At 60.2% G+C, this 22,021-nt stretch overlaps 1 protein-coding gene and 2 gene segments (V, D, J or C); 1 reads left to right on the forward strand and 2 right to left on the reverse strand.

Annotated features, from left to right (window-relative positions):
* Positions 1 to 22,021, reverse strand: part of LOC710905 (immunoglobulin heavy constant gamma 1-like) — a 287,235-nt gene that overhangs the window by 166,019 nt on the left and 99,195 nt on the right.
* Positions 1 to 22,021, reverse strand: part of LOC106995637 (immunoglobulin heavy constant delta-like) — a 727,209-nt gene that overhangs the window by 94,332 nt on the left and 610,856 nt on the right.
* Positions 1 to 22,021, forward strand: part of LOC144330488 (uncharacterized) — a 61,380-nt gene that overhangs the window by 24,038 nt on the left and 15,321 nt on the right. For 29 of the 32 annotated variants that reach the window (XR_013396714.1, XR_013396716.1, XR_013396715.1 and 26 more), the window contains one exon: positions 983 to 21,658. The gene's annotated coding sequence lies outside the window, so the exon portion shown is untranslated. The remainder of the gene's footprint in view (positions 1 to 982; positions 21,659 to 22,021) is intronic. The other 3 variants (XR_013396723.1, XR_013396720.1, XR_013396722.1) reach the window with 3 other exon arrangements.

Raw genomic sequence — 22,021 nt, forward strand, 5'->3', positions numbered from 1 at the left:
CCTCTGTTGGCCTCCCCAGTGAGGTCAGGAAATGAGCAGGACTGAGGACGGCCGGGCAGGATGAGGGACGCCCAGTTCCGGCTGTCCCCGGGAATGTCTTCTGTGTTGGAAATGACCCAGGAGACGCTCAGGCCTCAGGGCCAGGCAGGCCGGGGACCACCGGGGCAGGAACAGTGCACAGGACCATCTCCCCCATCCTGGTGCCCGTACTCAGACATGGGGGCCTCTCAGGGTCCACATATGTGGCCCAGCCTTGAGGGAGGGGCTTCCGGGACCGATGGCCGGACAGCAGCAGATGGTGCTGTGGGCCAGCCCTGTCCCCATCTGGACTGGGGTTGGAGGGCAGCAGTGGTGTGGACCCCTTGGAGCAAGGTCTGGCTGACCTGTGGGGTGACCTTGACCATCTGTTTCATGGTCTCTGGGGCTGGCAGGCTGGAGTCCAGCGTGGTCACTCGTGGGCCTGTCCATTGTGCCTGCTGCCCTGTGCGTTTGGGTCACAGGCTGCACTGCTGTGGTGGCCACCACACCCATGGTGCTGTGTCCTTGATCAAAATCTTAACATGGCACGCGGCGGTCCCCTGCGGGGAGGGCTGTGGCGGGAGGCTCCCAGGGATGGGTTTTTGATAGACTCTGTGACGCTGTGGTAGTAATAACTACCACTATAGTAATACCACAGTGACACAGACCTCACTTCAAACCTACCCAGGCCTAGGGAAACCCAGGATGTTCAGGGCTGACCTGAGGAGGCAGCGGAGCCCTGAGGGGAGGCTGTGGGCCCAGCGTTCTCAGGTCTGCTGCGGGGACACCCGGGACTGCCCCTCGCTGTGGTGGACAGTGTCCGTGCCCACCTGTGTCCTGAGGCTGCATTTCAGGCTGACATCTGTTCCTACTGTCCCTACCCACCTCATGGCCTCGTCCTTTCGGGTTCATAAATTGCCCACAAATCACGCAGGCATCATTCTGGGGCTTTTTATATTCCCAGGGCCACCAGGTGCCTCCACGCAGAAAGGTGAGATGTGGGAGAGTTCCAGAGTCATTCCCCAACCCTGGACGAGCTTCTGCAGCCTCAGTGCTACTCAGGTTCCAGCAAGACCTGGAACTGATACAAGTGAGGCCCAAGGCCAGGTGAGTTCCAGTCCAGTGAGGCCCATGCCAGGTGAGTTCCAGCACAGGTTAAACCCAGGTCAGGAGAGGTCCAGGTGAGTTGAGGCCCAGGTCAGGTGAAGCTCGGGACAGGCCAGGTCCAGGCCAGGTGAGGCCCGGGTCAGGTGAAGCTCAGGTCAAGTGAGGTCCAGGCCAGGTGAGGCCCAGGCCAGGTGGGGCCCAGGCCAGGTGAGGTCCAGGTCAGGGGAGGCTGAGGTGGATGTGTGAGGTTTCTGCAGTTTTCTCTGGGTGCTGACCCTGCCTGGTGTCCCTGCCGCTCCTCCCAGCCCCTGCTCTGTGCCTGCCAGATGGCAGCCACTGCCCAGGTGGTGCTGGCTGTGGAGGAGCTGGGCTCTGCCTCCCTGCTCTCTCTCGAGAGGGACGAGATGGGCGTCCCTCTTGGGCTCTGGCGGGGGAGTGGGGCTGAGTTGCTTCTCTCTGGAATTCACTGACTGTGCCGTCCTCAGGGGTATATGCCCTCGGGGCTCTGTGCTTACTCCACGTCAGGCCATAGGAGCTGCCAGCAGGTAACGGGCTGCCCTGCCGTGCAGTGAACCTGCAGCCTGTCCGGGGATGCCCAGAGAGGAGAGTGCTACCACACATCAGACCTTTTCTCTTTAAAGTCATTTCTTTGGGGGATACATCATCGATGTCTCATATACTAAATATATGTCTGTATCGTTGTGCAATTGCCTGCATCATTGTTTATTTCTCCAATCTGGGTTAATGTCTTTGCTATTATGAACAGTGCTGGAGTGAGAATTTTCTAAACACAGCTGTGTGCATTTTCCTCTTCTTGCGATTTAGAAGTTTAACTTCTGTTTTCAAGGTACTGTAATGTATTTGTTCTGTTCTTGTTAGGAGACTTGCCAACCCTGTGTGTCTGAGTTCATACCCTCTTCCTTCCCCAGTAGAAGTAACCACTACTTTGATTATGTGATTATCATTTTCTTGGTTTTCTTTATGGTTTCCTAACTGGGAAATGTATCCCTCAGGAAGACAGTTCATTTTGCTGGCTGTACATTTTATTTAGAAGAAATCACATTGAAAATTTTTCTTGGAGTTTCCATTGTTACTCCAATTATTCAGCATTGTCATGAACTTAACCGCAGAATCGCTCATAACCCTGTACTGTTGTCCTCGTGGCTGTCTGGGTTTGCATTGCATGAACCTGCCACTGTTTATTTGCCTGTTCTCCTTCAGATGGACATTTGCTTCACCCTCAGTTTGGGGCTAGGAGAAGCACCTGTTCTGCACATCTTTGCCCATGAGGCTCTCAGGGAGGGCTCTGGGGCTGGCATTGCCTGCAGGGTTCTGCTTTGTCATGGGGAGTTCCTGCCAGTGCTTTTCAGAGTGTCTGTGCCCAGCAGGAATGCCTGAAGGTGCCCACTGAACTTTGCCCTGGCATCAGGCACTTTCTGTGTGCTTGCTTCTGTGCTGCTCCACATTGAGGAGAATTTATTCAGTTCTGTGCTGCAAATCCATCTTGCTGATTCTCTCTTTAGCTGTGTCTACATCAGCTGTTAAGCATCCCGTGATGCAGCAGTGTGGGCACAGGGCAAACTTTCGAAAGATGACAGCGTAGGATAGCGGCTGCTCCTCCTTCCCCCTGCCCTTCCCACAGACTGTCCTCCTGGGCTCACTCCCAGCTATTGATCCCAAACACCAGTTTATGGAACTCTCTGCACAGGAAAGCAGAAACAGAAAAAGGCCCTGCTCAGGCTCTGCCAGCATCCCCTCTTGCACTCCTGCCAAAGCTCTTTCCCTGGGGCCTGTGCCATCTTCCCCACTTCCCCAGCTTTCTTCTCATTTTCCGTTTACTCTGCTCGCTGGATGATGCCTCAGGGGGAGTGCGGTATGTTTTGGACATTTGTGGACACCCCAGGTCCTACTTCCCAGTTGCTGCCCCAGCCTCTCATCCCCAGAAGTGGGTACGTTTGCAGTAGGGCTTTGGGACTGGGGCTGTGTCACTGTGGGCATAGCAGTAAGTACCACTACAATATGCTCACAGTGACACGAGCCCCCACAAAATCCTCCTGTTTCTGCGGGTGTCACCGAGTCCCGTCTTGCTGGCTCTGGCCCGGCTCTCCTGCTGAGACTGTGCATTCTAGGGGGTTTTTGTCTGAAACTCGTGTGTCTTGGAGAGGACTCTGAGCCCAGCGCTGTACAGGGGGCTCCTCCTTTGTCCTGGGGGAGTTTCATGGACCCTGTTTCTGGTCAAGGCAAGCGCTTGCTGGTGGAGGAGACCTCCCCTCCTCTGTTCTGCAGGAGCCCCCGCTGATGCCGTTACCTGCTGTTTCTTGGTACTGGTGCTGGGGGCTCAGCAGTCTCCGCCCTGGTCCAGCTGGGACTGTGGGTCTGTCCTGTTTACACGGGTGTTGTGGGGCCACCAGTGAGGGGCTCGGGATGTCAGCGGCTGGTCTGTGGCCGTATAGTCTGGGCTCCAGCTCACTGCTCCCCTGCCTCCGGGTCTGGCAGTGACTCCGTTACCATCCATTGGCCTCCGGGTCTGGCAGTGACTCCGTTACCATCCATTGGCCTCCAGGTCTGGCAGTGACTCCGTTAGTACCATCCATCTCCGGAGATGTTTTTTGGTGTTAGACTCCGTTGACGGGAAGGCTGCAGGTCTCTTCCCAGGAGAGGCCTGTGAGAGGGCCGCGATGTCTGGGAGCCGTGCATTCTCCCATGATGTGGCTGCCTGAATCCCTCGTCTTTAAGGGAGAGCTGAGCCTCCCTGTAGGTGCGGGCGGTGACAGACACAGGCGGACGTGCGTCAAGGCGCTGGAGGCCGATTTGTTTCAGTGCCCTCTGCCTGTGGAAGGGCTGAGCTCCCTGCTTCTGTGCACAGGAGGCTGCCCTGTAACCGGGCAGTGAGGGCAAGGGCCCAGGCCTGCATGGCAAAGACTTGGGTGAGCCTTTGTCCTGGAAATACAACAGCCGGGCTGAGAGGGGAGCGGGGCTGGAGTGGCCGGAGGAAGGTGAGGGCATGGGCAGTGTGTGGGTGGGAGTGCAGGGTCAGTGTCATGGCTCAGGGGCCCCAGGAGACAAAGAACTTGAGTTGTGGGCAGGAGGAGGCAGGGGGTGGGCACAGGCGGGAGAAACTGAGGCTGTCGCGGCAGAAGAGGGGAGGGTCTGCAGGTGCAGGGTTGGCCTGGTAGGGGTGTCTGGAGGGAGGGACAGGGGTCTGGGTGGAGACCAGGGTGGGGACTGCAGGGAAGGGACCCCAGGGTTGTCTGTGTGGGCAGCAAGAACAGCGGGGAAGAAAGGGCCGAAGGCAGGGTCGGGTCTCCCCAGGGTGTGGGCTGCAGGGAGGGGCTGCACAGGGTGCTCCCCCGAAGGAGGGAGGAGGGAGGGAGCACAGAGGCACTGGGAGTAAACGGAGAAGGAAACGGCAGTGACCTGAGTGCCAGATGGTCCCGGTTTGGGGTTGAACTGTATGGGAACAGCTTCCTGGCCTGGTGTAAGTGGAAGAGGGAGGGCGCCGAGGTCTGGGGCAGGAAGCAGTGGTAGCAAGGCAGGTCCTGGCCCTGGGGGTCTGGGGCTTCTCTTCTTCCTGTGAGCTGTGTTGGTGGCTCCTGCGGGTGGTGCCCTGGACCTGTGGTCTGGTGGAGCCCAGGCCTCCCAGGGACAGCAGGGCAGCCTGGGCTGGAGGAACCTTAGGGGCCAGGTCAGGGTGGCCCTGAACCACTGCCTCCACCTGTGACCAGGGCTGCTGTGGGGATCTCGGGATGAGACCCCTTTTCCGAGGAGGGGAGGCACGTGAGTGAGACCCTAAGTCCATACCCCATGGGGGCTTGTCCCCCCTGCAGAGCCGCTGGACAGGGGTGGGTGGGGTGTGTAGGTGGGGATGGGGGTGGGGAGCCCAGAGCCTCCCAGACGCACCCTGCTCTGCTCCACGGTGTGTGCTTGGGCACCGCAGGGTGGCTGGGTCTGGGCGGCCTGGGGTACCCGAGGTGGCTGCATTTCCATAGTGGGGACTGAGGCCCAGTGGGGTCCGGGGAGGAGCCTGAAGGGGGCTCCGTGGAGGACCTGCCTCGGATGACACCCCTCTCTTGGGGGTCCAGCTGGAAGGAAGGGGAGGGGGCCACCTCCTGGGGATCCTCCTGCGGCCACTTCAGCCTGGGGGCTCTGTGCTTGGTGACCTGCCAGAAGTTCCTCCCGGCCCAGGTCCCAAAGTCCGTGCTGCACCAGGGCAGGAAGGAAGGGCCTGTGTCCTGGTCGAGGTCGGGCACACAGTGGTGTCCTCTAAGCCCGAGTCTGCTCCCAAGTGCTCGCCCCGCAGCAGGCCCCAAGTGAGGACAGAGATGGGACGGGAGTCATCAGGGTCGGGTCCCTCAGGGTATTGGGGCGTCTCTTTTCCTGGAGTCGGCTCTGGATGTGGGTTTGTGCCTGGGCTGCCTGGGGTTGATATTGGGAGGAGCCGCTGATCCCCGTTTCTCTGAGGACACTTGTCAGAAGGGTCAACTCCAGCCGGGGGCACTGGGCCCAGGGCAGAAGGATGGGATCAAGCCCCTGCCCGACCTGCCGGAGCCCCCGGCCCTTGTCCTCCCATCCAGTGGGGACACCGTGGGGCTCCGGGTGCCGGGGGTCACGGGAGCCGGCAGGACATGGGTTCGGGCGCCTGCTCCCCTCTCTGGCTGGGCCTCTGGCAGTGGCCACGGGACAGTTTTGGACGCAGCTTTTCTCACAGTGGTCGTTCCAGCTATACCCACCGTGACTTGGGGCTGTTCAGAATCTGCCCAGGGTCCCTGAGCTCTGGGGCCTCCGGGGTGGGGGCTGGGCTGCTGGGCGGGGTCTCCTTCAGGGACTCTGATGCTCTGGCTCATTTTAGGTGTGGGGTGAGCACCGGGAACCCCAGCTAGCGGAACACCCACGGAGACTGGGGCCTGTACACATTCCATCCCACTGTGTGGTGCGGGCCCAGGCCCCTCTGGCAGTTCAGCCTCAAAGGGGAGGGTACTGGGATCCTACTTGGCTCCTTCTCTGGGTAGAGGGGACCCATTTCCTGGCCCTGGACCCCCTCAGGCTGCCCCTGTTCTTGCAGAAACACAGGACATAGCAGGGCGCCGTGGAGGGGAGACGTCTGCTGACCTGGGTGTCAGGTGTGGCCTCAGATCTTAAATGTTTCCTTCCTGCTCTCTCTGCATTCCACTGACTTGGGATGGGGTTTCTGGCCCAGTGAGTGTCACTGTGGGACCAGCTGCTATACCCCACTGTGACACAGACACCTTCAGAAACCTCCTAGTCTGTTTGGGGGCCTTCCCTTACTGAGCTCAGCGCCCCTTGGGTTTGTCTGGCCTTGACAGGGTGTCCTCAACCCTGGTTCTGGGGGCCTGCTCCTCTGTCTGGTGTCTGGAATGGGGGTCCAAGTCAGAGGTCAGCTGCCTCCTGGTCTGCAGGGACCGGAGAATGGGGTTCCTCGCAGGGCAGGACCGGGCAGTCCTGAATGGAGCTGAGGTCTGTGCCTGTATCGGGGCCCAATATCCTGCTCCTCCATGGCTCTGAGCTCCTGCTGGCAGGACCTCCTTGGGGTGCTGGGTTCATCCTGCCTGGGAGGGGCTGCCCCCCAGGCCCGGCACTGCAGTGGAGGGCTCACTGAGGGGCTTTTGGGTCTGGCCTGGGCCGCTGTGGGGGCATTCCACTGTGAGAGGGTCCTGCAGAGAGTCTCCCATCCTGCTTGTCCTCCCAGAGCCTGGAGAGGCGGGATCCAGGGTTCCCAGAGGAGGATCCTCGACTCAGGGGAGGGGGGCCTCTTCACTGACCTCCCCTCCCTCCATCCTTCCCTTCCCCAAGCTGCCCTGGCGGCCCCCCTGCACCCCAGCCTCTGTCTGCACTGGCTCTGCCGGCTCTGGTGTAGGTGGGACTTAGGATGGTGTGGACGACGTGTGACCAGGGCGTTGAATGGGTAGAAAGGAGGTGGGCGGATCCGTGGGTGAGAGGGGTGGGCTCATCCAAGATGGAGCACCCATGGGGCCCTGAGCCCTCTCACACACTATCGCTGGTCTTTCCCCGCAGCCTGCCACTGTGGGAGCCCTCGGCAGGGTGGACCATACCTCTAGGAGGCTGGCACTTCCCTGGGTTCACGAAGACGGAGCCTCCCGCCCAGTGGTGCAGCAGCCCTGCGTCTTCCCTCAGCCCTTCCTGATGGCTTCCTGGGGATTCCTGATTCCCATGGGGTGATGAGAGGAAAGCAGAGGGAGGAGGGGCAGGACTGTGTCCTGGAGAAGGGGGCGCTCAGGCTGGGGTCCCTGGAGAGCTCTGGGCTCCTCGAGGCCAATCAGGCAGGCGTCCTTTCTGTCCACCCCCACAAAGGTCCCGGTAAGAGTCAGGTGGGGGAACCATAAGGAGAGGGCCTGTGTCCTGTCCCCCCAAGTCCTCTAGACAGGGTGGGGGATGAGGGGTCCTCCCCAGGGCAGGTCAGGCAGTCGCTCTGATGTGGGGCCCTGGTCATGGTGGACTGGCCAGGGGGGTGCGGGGTGCAGAGCAGGAGGGGGCGGACTCACGTGGGGCATGGTCTGGTCATCCCTGTATTCATGCCATTTCCTGCCCTGGTTACCTGCAGTGAGCCCTGGCAAGGTAGGGGTGGCCTCCCAGCCTGCAGCCTGCCTGGGATCTGCTCTGTCCCTGGAACTGGGAACAGGAGCCATTCTGGAGGTCAGCAGCCTCCTAGGACAGCAGGACACCAGGCCAACCCCTATCAGGGGAGGCAGTGTGGATTTTGGCAAGGACTGCGTTGTTTGGGAGCCAGTGCCCCACTAGGGACAGTGAAAGATGCCCCAGCAATATGTCCTGTCTGCTGCCAGGCTACCCACCGTATCTTAGCTATGGCATGTGAGGGTGCCCAGCCATCAGCCTTCCGTGCAGGAATGAGGCCCTGGGTACATCAGAACAGACCTCCCACTGAGGGAACCTCCCCACAGAGGGCAAAGTGCAGACAACAGCAGCCTTGAGAGCCCCGGGAGAGGCAGGTGAGCTGGAGGCCTGAGGCTGTGCGGCAGGGGCCCATCTACTTGGCCTGGTTGCTGCTATGGGCGGCACCACTGTGGTAACTGTAGCTGTATCCACCACAGTCTGACACCCCCTGACAATAACCACACCTGGAACTGGAGGTGGGGCTGTCAGGAGGAGCTTCCTATGGAGCAGGGAATAGGGAGGGCCCAGACAGCTGTGCCAGGGGCCCCCAGGGCTGGGGAGGTGGGGGGCTGCTTAAGTACCAGATGCACAGTCCCCCTGGAGAGGCCTCTGCAGCCTCCTGGGCTCCGGGACAGGCCTCCGGTCAGCAGGAGGCTGGATGCTCACCCGCCATGTGCTCTCCTGTCTTCCTCACTGGTGAGCTCATATGCGACCCAGTGCAGGCCCAGCTCCAGTGTCCACTCCTGTCAGCCTGTTTGAGGGTCCAGGCAGAACTGGGCATGGGTCCCTTCTTAGGTCCCTCAGGGACTCTCTCTATGACTGGATTGTATCAGGGGCTGAGGGCTCTATAAATGGTCTTTGCGAGGTGGGGATGTCAAAGGCAGACATTTCTATAGTGGCAGGTGAGGGGGACTGTCTGGGGCCTGGCACTACGGAACACAGTGTCCTCTCGGAGGAGGGTGTGTGGGAGTCCTGCCTGTTGGGAGCCTGGGGGGCGCTGCCCTGTTGATTCCAGCCAGGATGGGAATCCAGGGAATTGGCAGAAGGTGCTGGAACAAGGCTGGTGTCTACAGGGATTCCGGGTCCCAGGAATTGGCTGTTGGAACCGGGACAGCTGTCGCGACAGGGTCTGGTGCAGCTGGCAGGGAAGGGACCAGGGTACCTGTGGTCATCAGTGAGGTCACCTCAGAGCCCTCTGAAGCCCCTGTTTGGGGGCACACGGTGTGCGGGGCACCAGCCCATGGGCTGAGATGGCCCGGGTGTCCCCAGAGGGTCTGGGCACAAACCCTCAGACCTGGCTTTTCTGGTCCTGGGGAGCTCCGAGCCGAGAAGTGTGCATAAACCTTGCGTTTCTGGCCAGTTTCTGCCACTGGGTTCATCACTTGGTAGTTATGGTAGTCACATAGTAGGAGGGCCCATCAAAAAAGCCCCTGAGTGTGGCCAGAGAGGCCTTTCCCACGCAGGCCCTGGTCCAGGCGTCTGGGGCCCCCATTAACAGTGGTGCTGCGTCCTGGGGATCTCAGGCCTTTCTGAATCTTCCCTGCCTGCCATCCAGGGCAGGTGGATCTGACTCACTGTCCCCTCCAGGAGGGGCTGAGATGACATCCGGCCAGAGGTTGTGCAGGAGTCAGGCCTCCTGGAGTTTGAGCCCTGGGGCAGGTGCAGGGGGTGGGACGCCTTTTAGGGGTCTGGGAAGGGCTGGGCTGTGGGGCTGTCCCCATGGGCCATCTTGTGTTCTGGGGGCCGTCCTGATCCAGATGTGGGTTCCCACTGTGATGCCACCAAGGACTGTCCTAGAAGAGGGTGCCCACTGGGGAGAGAGGGATTTCTGGAAAGTTCTTTGTCTCTGACTGTGAGGGTGAGTCCTCTGTTGGCTTCCCCATTGAGATCTGGAAACGAGCAGGACTGAGGACGGCCGGGCAGGATGAGTGATGCCCAGCTCCGGCTGTCCCTGGGAATGTCTTCTGTGTTGGAAGTGACCCAGGAGAGGCTCAGGCATCAGGGCCAGGCAGGCCAGGGACCACAGGGGCAGGGACAGTGCACAGGATCAGCCCTGCTCTCCTGGTGCCCCTACTCAGACATGGGGGCTCACAGGGTCCACTCACGTGGCCCAGCCTTGAGGGAGGGGCTTCTGGGACCGATGGCCGGACAGCAGCAGATGGTGCTGTGGGGCCGGCCCTGTCCCCATCTGGACTGGTGTTGGAGGGCAGCAGCTGTACGGACCCATTGGAGTCAGGTCTGGCTGACCTGTGGGGTGACCTTGGCCATCTGTTTCATGGTCTCTGGGGCTGGCGGGCAGGATCTCACGGTGGTCACTCGTGGGCCTGTCCATCGTGCCTGCCGCCCTGTGTGTTTGGGTCACGGGCTGCACTGCTGTGGTGGCCACCATACCCATGGTGCTGTGTCCTTGATCAATATCCTAACATGGCACACGGCCGTCCCCCACCAGGAGGGCTGTGGCGGGAGGCTCCCGGGAATGGGTTTTTGATGGACTCTGTGACGCTGTGGGTGTAATAGTAACCGTAATCATCCTCGTAATACCACAGTGACACAGACCTCACTCCAATCCTACCGCTAGGCCTGGGGATACCTAAGATGTCCAGGGCTGACCTGAGGAGGCAGCAGGGCCCTGAGGGGAGGCAGTGGGCCTAGCTCTCTCAGGTCTGCTCTAGGGACCCTCTGGTCTGCCCCTCACTTACGTGGACAGTGTCCATGTCCACCTGTGTCCTGAGGGTCCACCTCAGGCTGGCATCTGTCCCTGCCCGCCCCATGGCCATATCCTTTCGAGTCCATAAATTGCCCCCAAATCACACAGGCGTCATTCTGGGGCTTTTTATATTCCCAGGGCCACCAGGTGCCTCCACCCAGAAAGGTGAGATGTGGGAGAGTTCCAGAGTCATTCCCCAACCCTGGACGAGCTTCTGCAGCCTCAGTGCTACTCAGGTTCCAGCAAGACCTGGAGCTGGTACAAGTGAGGCCCGAGGCCAGGTGAAGCCCAGGCCAGGTGAGTTCCAGTCCAATGAGGCCCTGGACAGGTGAGGCCCAGGACGGGTGAAATTCGGGACAGGTGAGTTTCAGGCCAGGTTAAACCCAGGTCAGGAGAGGTCCAGGTGAGTTGAGGTCCAGGTCAGGTGAAGCTCCTAATAGGTGAGGCCCAAGATAGGCGAGGCTGAGCTTAGGTGAAGCCCAGGTCAGCTGAGGCCCAGGTCAGGAAAGGCTGAGGTTGATATGTGAGGCTTCTGTAGTTTTCTCTTGGTGCGAATCCTTCCTGGTGTCCCTGCCCCTCCTCCCAGCCCCCGCTCTGTGCCTGCCAGATGGCAGCCCCTGCACAGGTGGTGCTGGCTGTGGAGGAGCTGGGCTCTGCCTCCCTGTGCATGGGTGTCCCTCTCGGGCTCTGGTCAGGAGTGGCTGAGTTGCTTCTCTCCAGAATGCACCGACTGTGCCATCCTCGGCGGTATACGTCCTCGGGGGTATATGGTCCTACGCTTGCTCCACATCAGGCCCCAGGAGCTGCCAGCAGGTACCGCCCTGCCCTGCCACACGGTGAGCCTGCAGCCTGTTGTGGATGCCCGGGGAGGTGAGTGCTACCACACATCAGGCCTTTCCTCTTTAAAGTCTTTTCTTCAGGGAAACATCTTAGATGTCTCATATACTAAATATATGTCTGTATCGTTGTGCAATTGCCTGCATCATTGTTTATTTCCCCAACCTGCGTTAATGTCTTTGCTATTGTGAACAGTGCTGGAGTGAGAATTTTCTAAACACACCTGTGTGCATTTTCCTCTTCTTGCGATTTAGAAGTTTAACTGCTGTTTTCAAGGTACTGTAATGTATTTGTTCTGTTCTTGTTAGGAGACTTGCCAACCCTGTGCGTCTCAGTTCATACCCTCTTCCTTCCCCAGTAGAAGTAACCACTACTTTGATTATGTGATTATCATGTTCTTGGTTTCTTTTATGGTTTTCTAACTGGGAAACGTATCCTTTAAGAAGATAGTTCATTTTGCCGGGTGTAAATTTTATTTAGAAGAAATCATATTGAAAGTATTTTTTGGAGTTTCCGTTGTTACTCCAATTACTCAGCAAGTCATGAACTCAACCACAGAGTCGCTCATAACCCTGTACTCTTATCCTTGTGACTGTCCTAGTTTGCGTTGCATGAACCTGCCATCGTTTATTCATCTGTTCTCCTTCAGATGGACATTTGCTTCGTTCTCAGTTTGAGGCTATGACAATCAGATGTTCTGCACATCTTTGCCCATGAGGCTCTCAGGGAGGGCTCTGGGGCTGGCATTGCCTGCAGGGTTCTGCTTTGTCACAGGCAGCTCCTGCCAGTGCTTTTCAGAGTGTGTGTGCCCAGCAGCAATGCCTGAAGGTGCCCACTGAACTTTGCCCTGGCATCAGGCACTTTCTGTGTGCTTGCTTCTGTGCTGCTCCACATTGAGGAGAATTTATTCAGATCTGTGCTGCAAATCCATCTCACGGATTCCGTCTTTAGCTGTGTCTACACCAGCTGTTAAGCATCCCATGATGCAGCAGTGTGGGCACAGGGCAAACTTTCGAATGATGACAGAGTAGGATAGAGGCTGCTCCTCCTTCCCTGTGCTCTTCCCACAGACTGTCCTCCTGGGCTCACTCCCAGTCATTGATCCCAACCACCAGTTTATGGAATTATCTGCACAGGAAAGCAGAAACAGCAAAAGGCCCTGCTCAGGCTCTGCCGGCATCCCCTCTTGCACACTCGCCAAAGCTCTTTCCTTGGGGCCTGTGCAAGCTTCCCCAGCTGCCTCTCATTTTCTGTTTACTCTGCTCGCCGGCCGGTGAGGTGATGTCTTGGGGGAGTCTGGTGTGTTTTGAACATTGATGGCCACCCCTAGACCCTACTTCCCAGACGCTGCCCCAAGGCCGTCAGCCCCAGAAGTGGGTGCGTTTGAGTAGGGCTTTGGGAATGGGGCTGTGTCACTGTGGGCGTAGCAGACACCACCACTACAATATCCTCACAGTGACATGAGCCCCCACAAAATCCTCCTGTCCCTGCGGTGTCACCGAGTCCCGTCTTGCTGGCTCTGGTCCCGCTCTCCTGCTGAGACTGTGCATTCCAGGGGGTTTTTGTCTGAAACTCAGGGTGTCTTGGAGAGGACTCTGAGCCCAGTACTGTACAGGGGGCTTCTCCTTTGTCTTAGGGGAGTTGTGTGGGCCCTGTTTTTGGTCAAGGGAAGCGCTTGCTGGTGGAGGAGACCTCCCCTCCTCTCTTTCTCGGGAGCCCCCTCTGATGGTGTTGCCTGGTGTTTCTTGGAGCCGATGCTGGGGGCTTGGCAGTGTCTGCCCTGTTCCAGGTGTGTTGTGGGGCCACCAGTCAGGGGCTCGGGATGTCAGCGGCTGGTCTCTGTCCCTACAGTCTGGGCTCCAGTTCACTGCTCCCCTGCCCTCCAGGTCAGTCACTGACTCAGTTACTACCCAGCGGCCTCCATGGCTGTTCCGTGGTGGCTGCAGGTCTCTTCCCAGGAGAGGCCTGTGAGAGGGCTGGGATGACTGGGAGCCGTGCATTCTCCCGTGATGTTGCTGCCTGGATCCCTCGTCTTTGAAGGGAGAGCCGAGCCTCCCTGCAGGTGCGGGTGGTGAGAGACACAGGCGGACGTGCGTCAAGGCACTGGAGGCCGATTTGTTTCAGTGCCTTCTGCCTGTGGAAGGGCTGAGCTCCCTGCTTCTGTGCACAGGAGGCTGCCCTGTGAATGGGCAGCGAGGGCAAGGGCCCAGGCCTGCATGGCAAAGACTTGGGTGAGCCTTTGTCCTGGAAATACAACAGCCGGGCCTGAGAGGGGAGCGGGGCCGGAGTGGCCAGGAGGAAGGTGAGGGCATGGGCAGTGTGTGGGTGGGAGTGCAGGGTCAGTGTCATGGCTCAGGGGCCCCAGGAGAGGAAGAGCTCAAGTTGTGGACAGGAGAGGGCACGGGATGGGCACAAGCGGGAGAAACTGAGGCTCTGCAGCAGAACAGGGGAGGGCCTGCAGGTGCAGGGTTGGCCTAGTAGGGGTGTCTGGAGGGAGGGACAGGGGTCTGGGTGGAGACCAGGGTGGGGACTGCAGGGACGGGACCCCAGGGTTGTCTGTGTGGGCGGCAAGAACAGCGGGGGAGAAAGGGCGGGAGGCAGGGTCGGGTCTCCCCAGGGTGTGGGCTGCAGGGAGGGGCTGCACAGGGTGCTCCCCCGAAGGAGGGAGGAGGGAGGGAGCACGGAGGCACTGGGAGTAAATGGAGAAGGAAATGGCAGTGACCTGAGTGCCAGGTGGTCCCGGTTTGGCGTTGAACTGTGTGGGAACAGCTTCCTGGCCTGGTGTAAGAGGAAGGGGGAGGGTGCTGACGTCTGGGGCAGGAAGCAGTGGTAGCAAGGCAGGTCCTCACCCTGCGGATCTGGGGCTTGTCTTCTTCCTGTGAGCTGTGTTGGTGGCTCCTGTGTGCGGTGTCCCGGACCTGTGGTCTGGTGGAGCTCAGGCCTCCCAGGGACAGCAGGGCAGCCTGGGCTGGAGGAACCTGAGGGGCAGATCAGTGTGTCCCTGGGGCCACTGCCTCCACTTGTGACCAGCATTGCTGTGGGGATCTGGGCATGAGGCCCCTTCTCCCAGGAGGGGAAGCGCGTGAGTGAGACCCTAAGTCCATACCCCATGGGGCTTGTCCCCCCTGCAGAGTCGCTGGACAGGGGTGGGTGGGGTGTGCGGGTGGGGGTGGGGAGCCCAGACCCTCCCAGACGCACCCTGCTCTGCTCCAGAGTGTGTGCTTGGGCACTGCAGGGTGGCTGGGCCTGGGTGGCCTGGGATGCCCGAGGTGGCTGCATTTCCATAGTGGGGACTGAGGCCCAGTGGGGTCCGGGGAGGAGCCTGAAGGGGGCTCCGTGGAGGAACTGCCTTTGATGACACCCCTCTCTTGGGGAGGACATGGGGTCCAGCTGTGAGGAAGGGGCGTGGGCCACCTCCTGGGGATCCTCCTGCGGCCACCTCAGCCTGGGGGCTCTGTGCTTGGTGACCTGCCAGAAGTTCCTCCCGGCCCAGACCCCAGAGTCTGTGCTGCACCAGGGCAGGGAGGAAGGGTCTGTGGCCTGCTCGAGGTCGGGCCCACAGTGGTGTCCCCTAAGCCCGAGTCTGCTCCCAAGCGCTCGCCCCGCAGGAGGCCCTGAGTGAGGGACAGAGACAGGGGCGGGGCCTTTGGTCCTGGTAGAGTCTGGGGCGGATTCCAGTGGGGAGACATCAGCGTCACGGTCCCCCAGGGTATTGGGGCGTCTCTGCTCCTGGAGTCGGCTCTGGATGTGGGTTTGTGCCTGGGCTGCCTGGGGTTGATGTTGGGAGGAGCCGCTGATCCCCGTCTCTCTGAGGACACTTGTCAGAAGGGTCAGCTCCAGCCGGGGGCCCTGGGCCAGGGCAGAAGGATGGGATCAAGCCCCTGCCCCGACCCGCCGGAGCCCCCGGCCCTTGTCCTCCCATTCAGTGGGGACAGCGTGGGGCTCTGGGTGCCGGGGGTCACGGGAGCCGGCAGGACATGGGTTCGGGCGGCTGCTCCCCTCTCTGGCTGGGCCTCCGGCAGTGGCCACGGGACAGTTTTGGACGCGGCTTTTCTCACAGTGGTAGTTCCAGTTATACCCACCGTGACTCGGGGCTGTTCAGAATCCAACCAGGCTCCCTGAGCTCTGGGGCCTCCGGGGTGGGGGCTGGGCTGCTGGGCGGGGTCTCCTTCAGGGGCTCTGAGGCTGTGGCTCGTTTTAGGTGTGGGGTGGGCACTGGGCACCCCAGCTAGCGGAGCACCCACAGAGACCGGGGCCTGTACACATTCCGCCCCTGTGTGTGGTGCGGGCTCAGGCCCCTCTGGGCAGGCCAGCCTCAAAGGGGAGGGTGCTTGGGTCCTGCCTGGCTCCTCCTTGGGGTAGAGGGGGCCCATCTCCTGGCCCTGGACCTCGTCAGGCTGCCCCTGTTCTTGCAGACATTCCAGACAGTGGAGAGTGCCCCGGAGGGGAGACGTCTGCTGGCCTGGGTGTCAGGTGCGGCCTCAGATCCTAAACGTGTCCCTGCTCTCTCTGGGTTCTGCTGACTTGGGACGGGGTTTCCGCCCTGGCGAGTGTCACTGTGGTACCAGCCGCTGCTATACCCCACTGTGACACAGACACCTTCAGAAACCTCCTGGTCTGTTTGGGGGCCTTCCCTTACTGGGCTCAGCACCCCCTGGTCTGGTCTGGCCTTGACGGGGCGTCCCTCAATCCTGGCTCTGGGGGGCCTGCCCCTCTGTCTGGTGTCTGGAGTGGGGGGTCTGAGGCAGAGGCCAGCTGCCTCCGGGCCTGCAGGGGCTGCAGACAGGCCTTCCTGTCAGGCCGGGGGCTGGGCGGTCCTGCATGGAGCTGAAGTCTGCCTGTATCCTGTATCGGGGGCCCCCTATCCTTCCTCCATGGCTCTGAGCTCCCTCTGGCAGGACCTCCTCACGGTACTGGGTTTGTCCTGTTTGGGAGGGGCTGCCCCCAGGCCCGGCACTGCAGTGCAGAGCTCACTGAGGGGCTTTTGGGTCTGGCCTGGGCCGCTGTGGGGGTATTCCACTGTGAGAGGGTCCCGCAGAGAATCTCCCATCCTGCTTGTCCTCCCAGAGCCTGGAGCGGGGGGATCCGGGGTTCCCAGAGGAGGATCCTGGAGGGGGGGCCTCTTCACTGACTTCCCCTCCCTTATCCTTGCCTTCCGCAAGCTGCCCTGTTGTCCCCCACTGCACCCCAGCCTCTGTGTGCACTGGCTCTGCTGGCTCTGTTGTAGGTGGGACTTAGGATGGTGTGGACGACCTCTGGCCAGCGTGCTGCCTGGGTGGAGAGGATGTGGGCGGGTCCGTGGGTCCGTGGGTCCAGGGTGGGGGTTGCTCACTGAGGACAGAGGAACACCTGCGGGGCCCTGAGCCCTCTCCGACACTGTCGCTGGTGTTTCCCCACAGCCTGCCACTGTGGGAGCCCTTGGCAGGGTGGACATTACCCTCTAGGAGGCTGGCACTTCCCTGGGTTCACGAAGACGGAGCCTCCTGCCTGGTGGTGCGGCAGCCCCACTTCCTCCCTCAGCCCTTCCTGATTGATGGCTTCCTGGGGATTCAGGATTCCCATGGGGTGATGAGAGGAGAGCAGAGGGGAGGAGGGGCAGGGCTGGGTCCTGGGTTAGGGGGCGCTCGGGCTGGGGTCCCTGGAGAGAAGTTCCTGGCTCCTGGAGGCCAATCAGGCAGGCGTCCTTTCTGTCCACACCCTGAGGGTCCCAGCAGGAGCCAGATGGGAGAACGGTAAGGAGAGGGCCTGTGTCCTGTCCTCCCCAGTCCTCTAGACAGGGTGGGGGCTGAGGGATCCTCCCCAGGGCAGTGCCAGGCAGTGACTCTGGTGCTGGGTTATTGGATGTCATGGGCTGGCCTGGGGAGTGGGGGGTGCAGAGCAGGAGGGGCGGACTCAGGTGTGGGATGGCCCGGTCATCCCTGTGTTCATGCCGTTTCCTGCCCTGGGTAACTGCACTGAACCCCGGCAAGGACAGGGGTGGCTTCTCAGCCTGCAGCCTGCCTGGGATCTGCTCTGGGCCTGGAACTGAGGACGGGAGTCATCCTGGAGGTCAGCAGCCTCCTAGGACAGCAGGAGGAGACCAGGCCAGCCCCTCGCAGGGGAGGCAGTGGGGATTTTGGCAGGGTCTGCATCGAGAGCCAGTACCCAGTAGTCACAGAGCCAGATGCCCCAGCAATATGTTGTGTCCACAGCCGTCTGCCCACCCTGTCTTAGCCGGGACAAGGGAGATTCCTGTGCCCCTGGCAAGCCCAGCCTTTTTCCTTCCTTGAATGGCTGAGGCCCTGGGAAGCCGAGCTGTTGATGGCGCTGGGGAGAGGTGTCCAGGGCAGAGGGATGGCGCTTAATCGAATGGCCTGGGTGGGGCCAGGTCCTCCTGCAGGCTGCAACCCAGGTTTGGCATCTCTGGCTGATCCCCGTGACCAGGTTCTGCCAGGGTACACACAATGCCTGGGCTCACAGCCTGGTTTCCAGGTGGTTGGGTGGTGCTCCAAGCCTCAGTTTCCCCACCATGGAGGGGATGTTGCTGGAGGGATGAGGATCATAGAGCACAGCCTGGCAGCTTCTGTGCCCGCTGTCCCTGCGGACCTGGACTGTGGGACGGGCAGCCTTCCCCATCAGGGCTGGGTCTGCCAGGGGCACAGCACCCTCACGTGCCCACACTGGGGGCTCCGTGGCTCTGTGACTCCGTGGTGCCGCCTGCACCTCTCAGGGCTGGAAGCTGCCTGTCCCTGCCAGCCTTTGGTTTCTATCTCAGTCATCCCTGCCCTGGAGCACAGACTTCCCACTGAGGGAGCCTCCCCACAGAGGGCCAGAGGGCAGACGGCGGCAGCCTTGAGAGCCCCAGGAGAAGCAGGTGAGCTGGAGGCCTGGGGCTGCACGGCAGGGACCCATCTACTTGGCCTGGTTGCTGCTATGGGTGGCACCACTGTGGTAACTGTACCCACTATATCCCCCACAGCCTGACACCCCCTGACAATAACCACACCTGGAACTGGAGGCGGGGCTGTCAGGAGGAGCTTCCCAGGGAACAGGGCGGGCCCAGACAGCTGTGCCAGGGGCCCCCAGGGCTGGGGATTAAGGGGGGCTGCTCAGGTACCAGATGTGCACAGTGTCCCCCTTGGAGAGGCTTCTGCAGCCTCCTGGGCTCTGGGACAGGCCTCCGGTCGGCAGGAGGCTGGGTGTTCCCCTGGCATGTGCTCTCCTGTCTCCTCACTGGTGAGCTCCTATGCGACCCAGTGCAGGCCCAGCTCCAGCGTCCACTCCTGTCAGCCTGGCTGAGGGTCCAGGCAGAACTGGATATGGGCTCCTTCTTAGGGGCCTCGGAGACTCTACGGCTATACCTGGGGCTGGGGGCTCCATGAGTGGTCTTTGCCAGGTGGGGATGACAATGGCAGGAGTTTCTACATGGGCAGGTGAGGGGGACTTTCCGGGACCTGGCCCTACGGAGCATAGTGGCCTCTCAGAGGAGGGTGTGTGGGAGTCCTGCCTGTTGGGAGCCTGGGGGACGCTGTCCTCTTGATTCCAGCCAGGATGGGAATCCAGACAATTGGCAGGAGGTGTTGGAACGACACTGGTGTCTACAGGGATTCCAGGCCCCAGGAATTGGCTGTTAGAATCGGGGTATCTGTCGGGACAGGGTCTGGCACAGCTGGCAGGGAAGGGACCAGGACACCTGCGGACATCAGTGAGGTCACCTCAGAGCCCTCTGCAGCCCCTGTTTGGGGGCACACGGTGTGCGGGGCACCAGCCCATGGGCTGAGATGTCCCGGGTGTCCCTAGAATCCGAGGGTCTGGGCACAAACCCTCAGGCCTGGCTCTTGTGGTCCTGGAGAGCTCTGAGCCGAGGAGTGTGCATGGCCCCTGGGTGTCTGGTCAGTTTTTGTCTCTGGTTTCATCACTGTGGTAGCTACCATAGTCACACAGTAGGAGGGCCCTTCACAAAAAGCCCCTGAGTGTGGCCAGAGGCCTTTCCCACGCAGGCCCTGGTCCAGTGTCTGGGGCCTCCATTGACAGTGGTGCTGCGTCCTGGGGATCTCAGGCCTTTCTGAATCTTCTCCGCCTGCCATAGAGGGCAGGAGGGTCTGACTCACCCTGCCGGGCTCCTGTCCCCTACAGGAGGGGCTGAGGTGACGTCCGGCCAGAGGGTGTGCAGGAGTCAGGTCTCCTGGAGTTTGAGCCCTGGGGCAGATGCAGGGGGTGGGACACCTTTTAGGGGCTGGGAAGTGCTGGACTGTGGGGCTATCCCCACGGGCCATCTTGTGTTCTGGGGGCCGTCCCGATCCAGATGTGGATTCCTGCTGTGATGCCACCAAGGACTGTCCTGGAAGAGGGTGGCCACTGGGGAGAGAGACAGGGATTTCTGGAAGGTTCTTTGTCTCTGTCTGTGGGGGTGAGTCCTCTGTTGGCCTCCCCGGTGAGATCTGGAAAGGAGCAGGACTCAGGACAGTCGGGCAGGATGAGTGACGCCCAGCTCCGGTTGTCCCCGGAAATGTCTTCTGTCTTAGAAAAGACCCAGGAGAGGCTCAGGTGTCAGGGCCAGGCAGGCCAGGGACCAAAAAACAGTGCACAGGGCCAGCGCCACCCTCCTGGTGCCCCTACTCTGATATGGGGTGCTCGCAGGGTCCACACATGTGGCCCAGCCTTAGGGGAGGGGCTTCCGGGACTGCCAGCCCGACAGAAGCAGATGGTGCTGTGGGGCCGACCCTGTCCCCGTCTGGACTGGGGTTGGAGGGCAGCAGCGATGCAGACCCATTGGAGTCAGGTCTGGTTGACCTGTGGGATGATCCTGGCCATCTGCTTCATGGTCTCTATGGCTGGCAGGCAGGATCTCAGGGTGGTCACTGGTGGGCCTGTCCATCGTGCCTGCCGCCCTGTGTGTCTGGGTCACGGGCTGCACTGCTGTGGTGGCCACCACACCCATGGTGCTGTGTCCTTGATCAAAATCCTAACATGGCACGCCGCGGTCCTCTGCAGGGAGGGCTGTGGCGGGAGGCTCCCAGGGATGGGTTTTTGATGGACTCTGTGACACTGTGGGTATAATAACCAGTCCAAATATTGTAATACCACAGTGACACAGACCTCACTTCAAACCTACTGCCAGGCCTGGTGAAACCCAGGATGTCCAGAGCTGACCTGAGGAGGCAGCAAGGCCCAGAGGGGAGGCTGTGGGCCCAGCGCTCTCAGGTCTGCTGCGGGGACACTCAGGTCTGCCCCTTGCTTAGGTGGACAGTGACCGTGCCCACCTGTGTCCTGAGGCTCCACCTCAGGCTGGTATCTGTCTGTACTGTCCCTACCCGCCCCATGGCCATGTCCTTTTGGTTGTATAAATTGCCTCCAAATCATGCAGGTATCATTCTGGGGCTTTTTGTATTCCCTGGGCCACCAGGTGCCTCCACCCAGAAAGGTGAGATGTGGGAGAGTTCCAGAGACATTCCCCAACCCCGGATGGGCCCCTGCAGCCTCAGTGCTACTCAGGTTCCAGCAAGACCTGGAGGAGGTGCAGTTGAGGCCCGAGGCCAGGTGAAGCCCAGGCCAGGTGAGGTCCAGGCCAAGTGAGGTCCAGGTCAGGTGAGGCCCAGGTCAGGTGAGGCCCAGATCATGTGAGCTCAGGACAGGTGAGGTCCCAGTCAGGTGAGGCTGAGGTCAGCTGAAGCCTACAGGTGAGGTCCAGGCCAGGTGAGGCCCAGGCCAGGTGAGGTCCAGGTCAAGTGAGGTCCGGGTTAGGTGAGGCTGAGGTGGATGTATGAGACTTCTGTAATTTTCAGTGAGTGCCAACCCTGCCTGGTGTCCCTGCTCCTCCTCCCAGCGCCTGCTCTGTGCCTGCCAGATGGTGCCCCCTGCACAGGTGGTGCTGCAGGCTGTGGAGGAGCTGGGCTCTGCCTCCCTGTGCATGAGCGTCCCTCTCGGGCTCTGGCCTGGGAGTGTCGCTGAGCTGCTTGTCTCCAGAATGCACTGACAGTGCCATCCTCGGCGGTATACGTCCTCTGGGGGATATGGCTCTGTGCTTGCTCCACGTCAGGCCCCAGGAGCTGCCAGCAGGTACCAGCCTGCCCTGCCACAGGGTGAGCCTGCAACCTGTCCGTGGATGCCCAGGGAGGTGAGTGCTCCACACATCAGGCCTTTTCTCTTTAAAGTCATTTCTTTGGGGATACATCATCGATGTCTCATATACTAAATATATGTCTGTATCATTGTGCAATTGCCTGTGTCATTATTTATTTATCCAACCTGGGTTAATGTCTTTGCTATTATGAACAGTGCCGGAGTGAGAATTTTCTAAACACAGCTGTGTGCATTTTCCTCTTCCTGCGATTTAGAAGTTTAACTGCTGTTTTTAAGGTACTGTAGTAAATTTGTTCTATTCTTGTTAGGAGACTTGCCAACCCTGTGCATCTCAGTTCATGCCCTCTTCCTTCCCCAGTGGAAGTAACCACAACTGTGTTTATGTGATCTTCATTTTCCTTGTAGTTTTTCTAGTGGAAAGTTTATCACTTAAGAAGATAGTTCCTTGTGCCATGTGTAAATTTTATTCAGAAGAAGTCATAGTGAAAGTATTTTTTGGAGTTTCTGTTGTTACTCCAATTACTCAGCATTGTCATGAACTCATCTGCAGAGTTGCCTGCAACCTCTATTGTTGTCCTCGTGACTGGGTTCGCATTGCATGAACCTGCCATCTTTTATATGCCTGTTTTCCTTCAGGTG

Source organism: Macaca mulatta, chromosome 7, assembly GCF_049350105.2.
Source record: "Macaca mulatta isolate MMU2019108-1 chromosome 7, T2T-MMU8v2.0, whole genome shotgun sequence".
NCBI lineage: Eukaryota > Metazoa > Chordata > Mammalia > Primates > Cercopithecidae > Macaca > Macaca mulatta.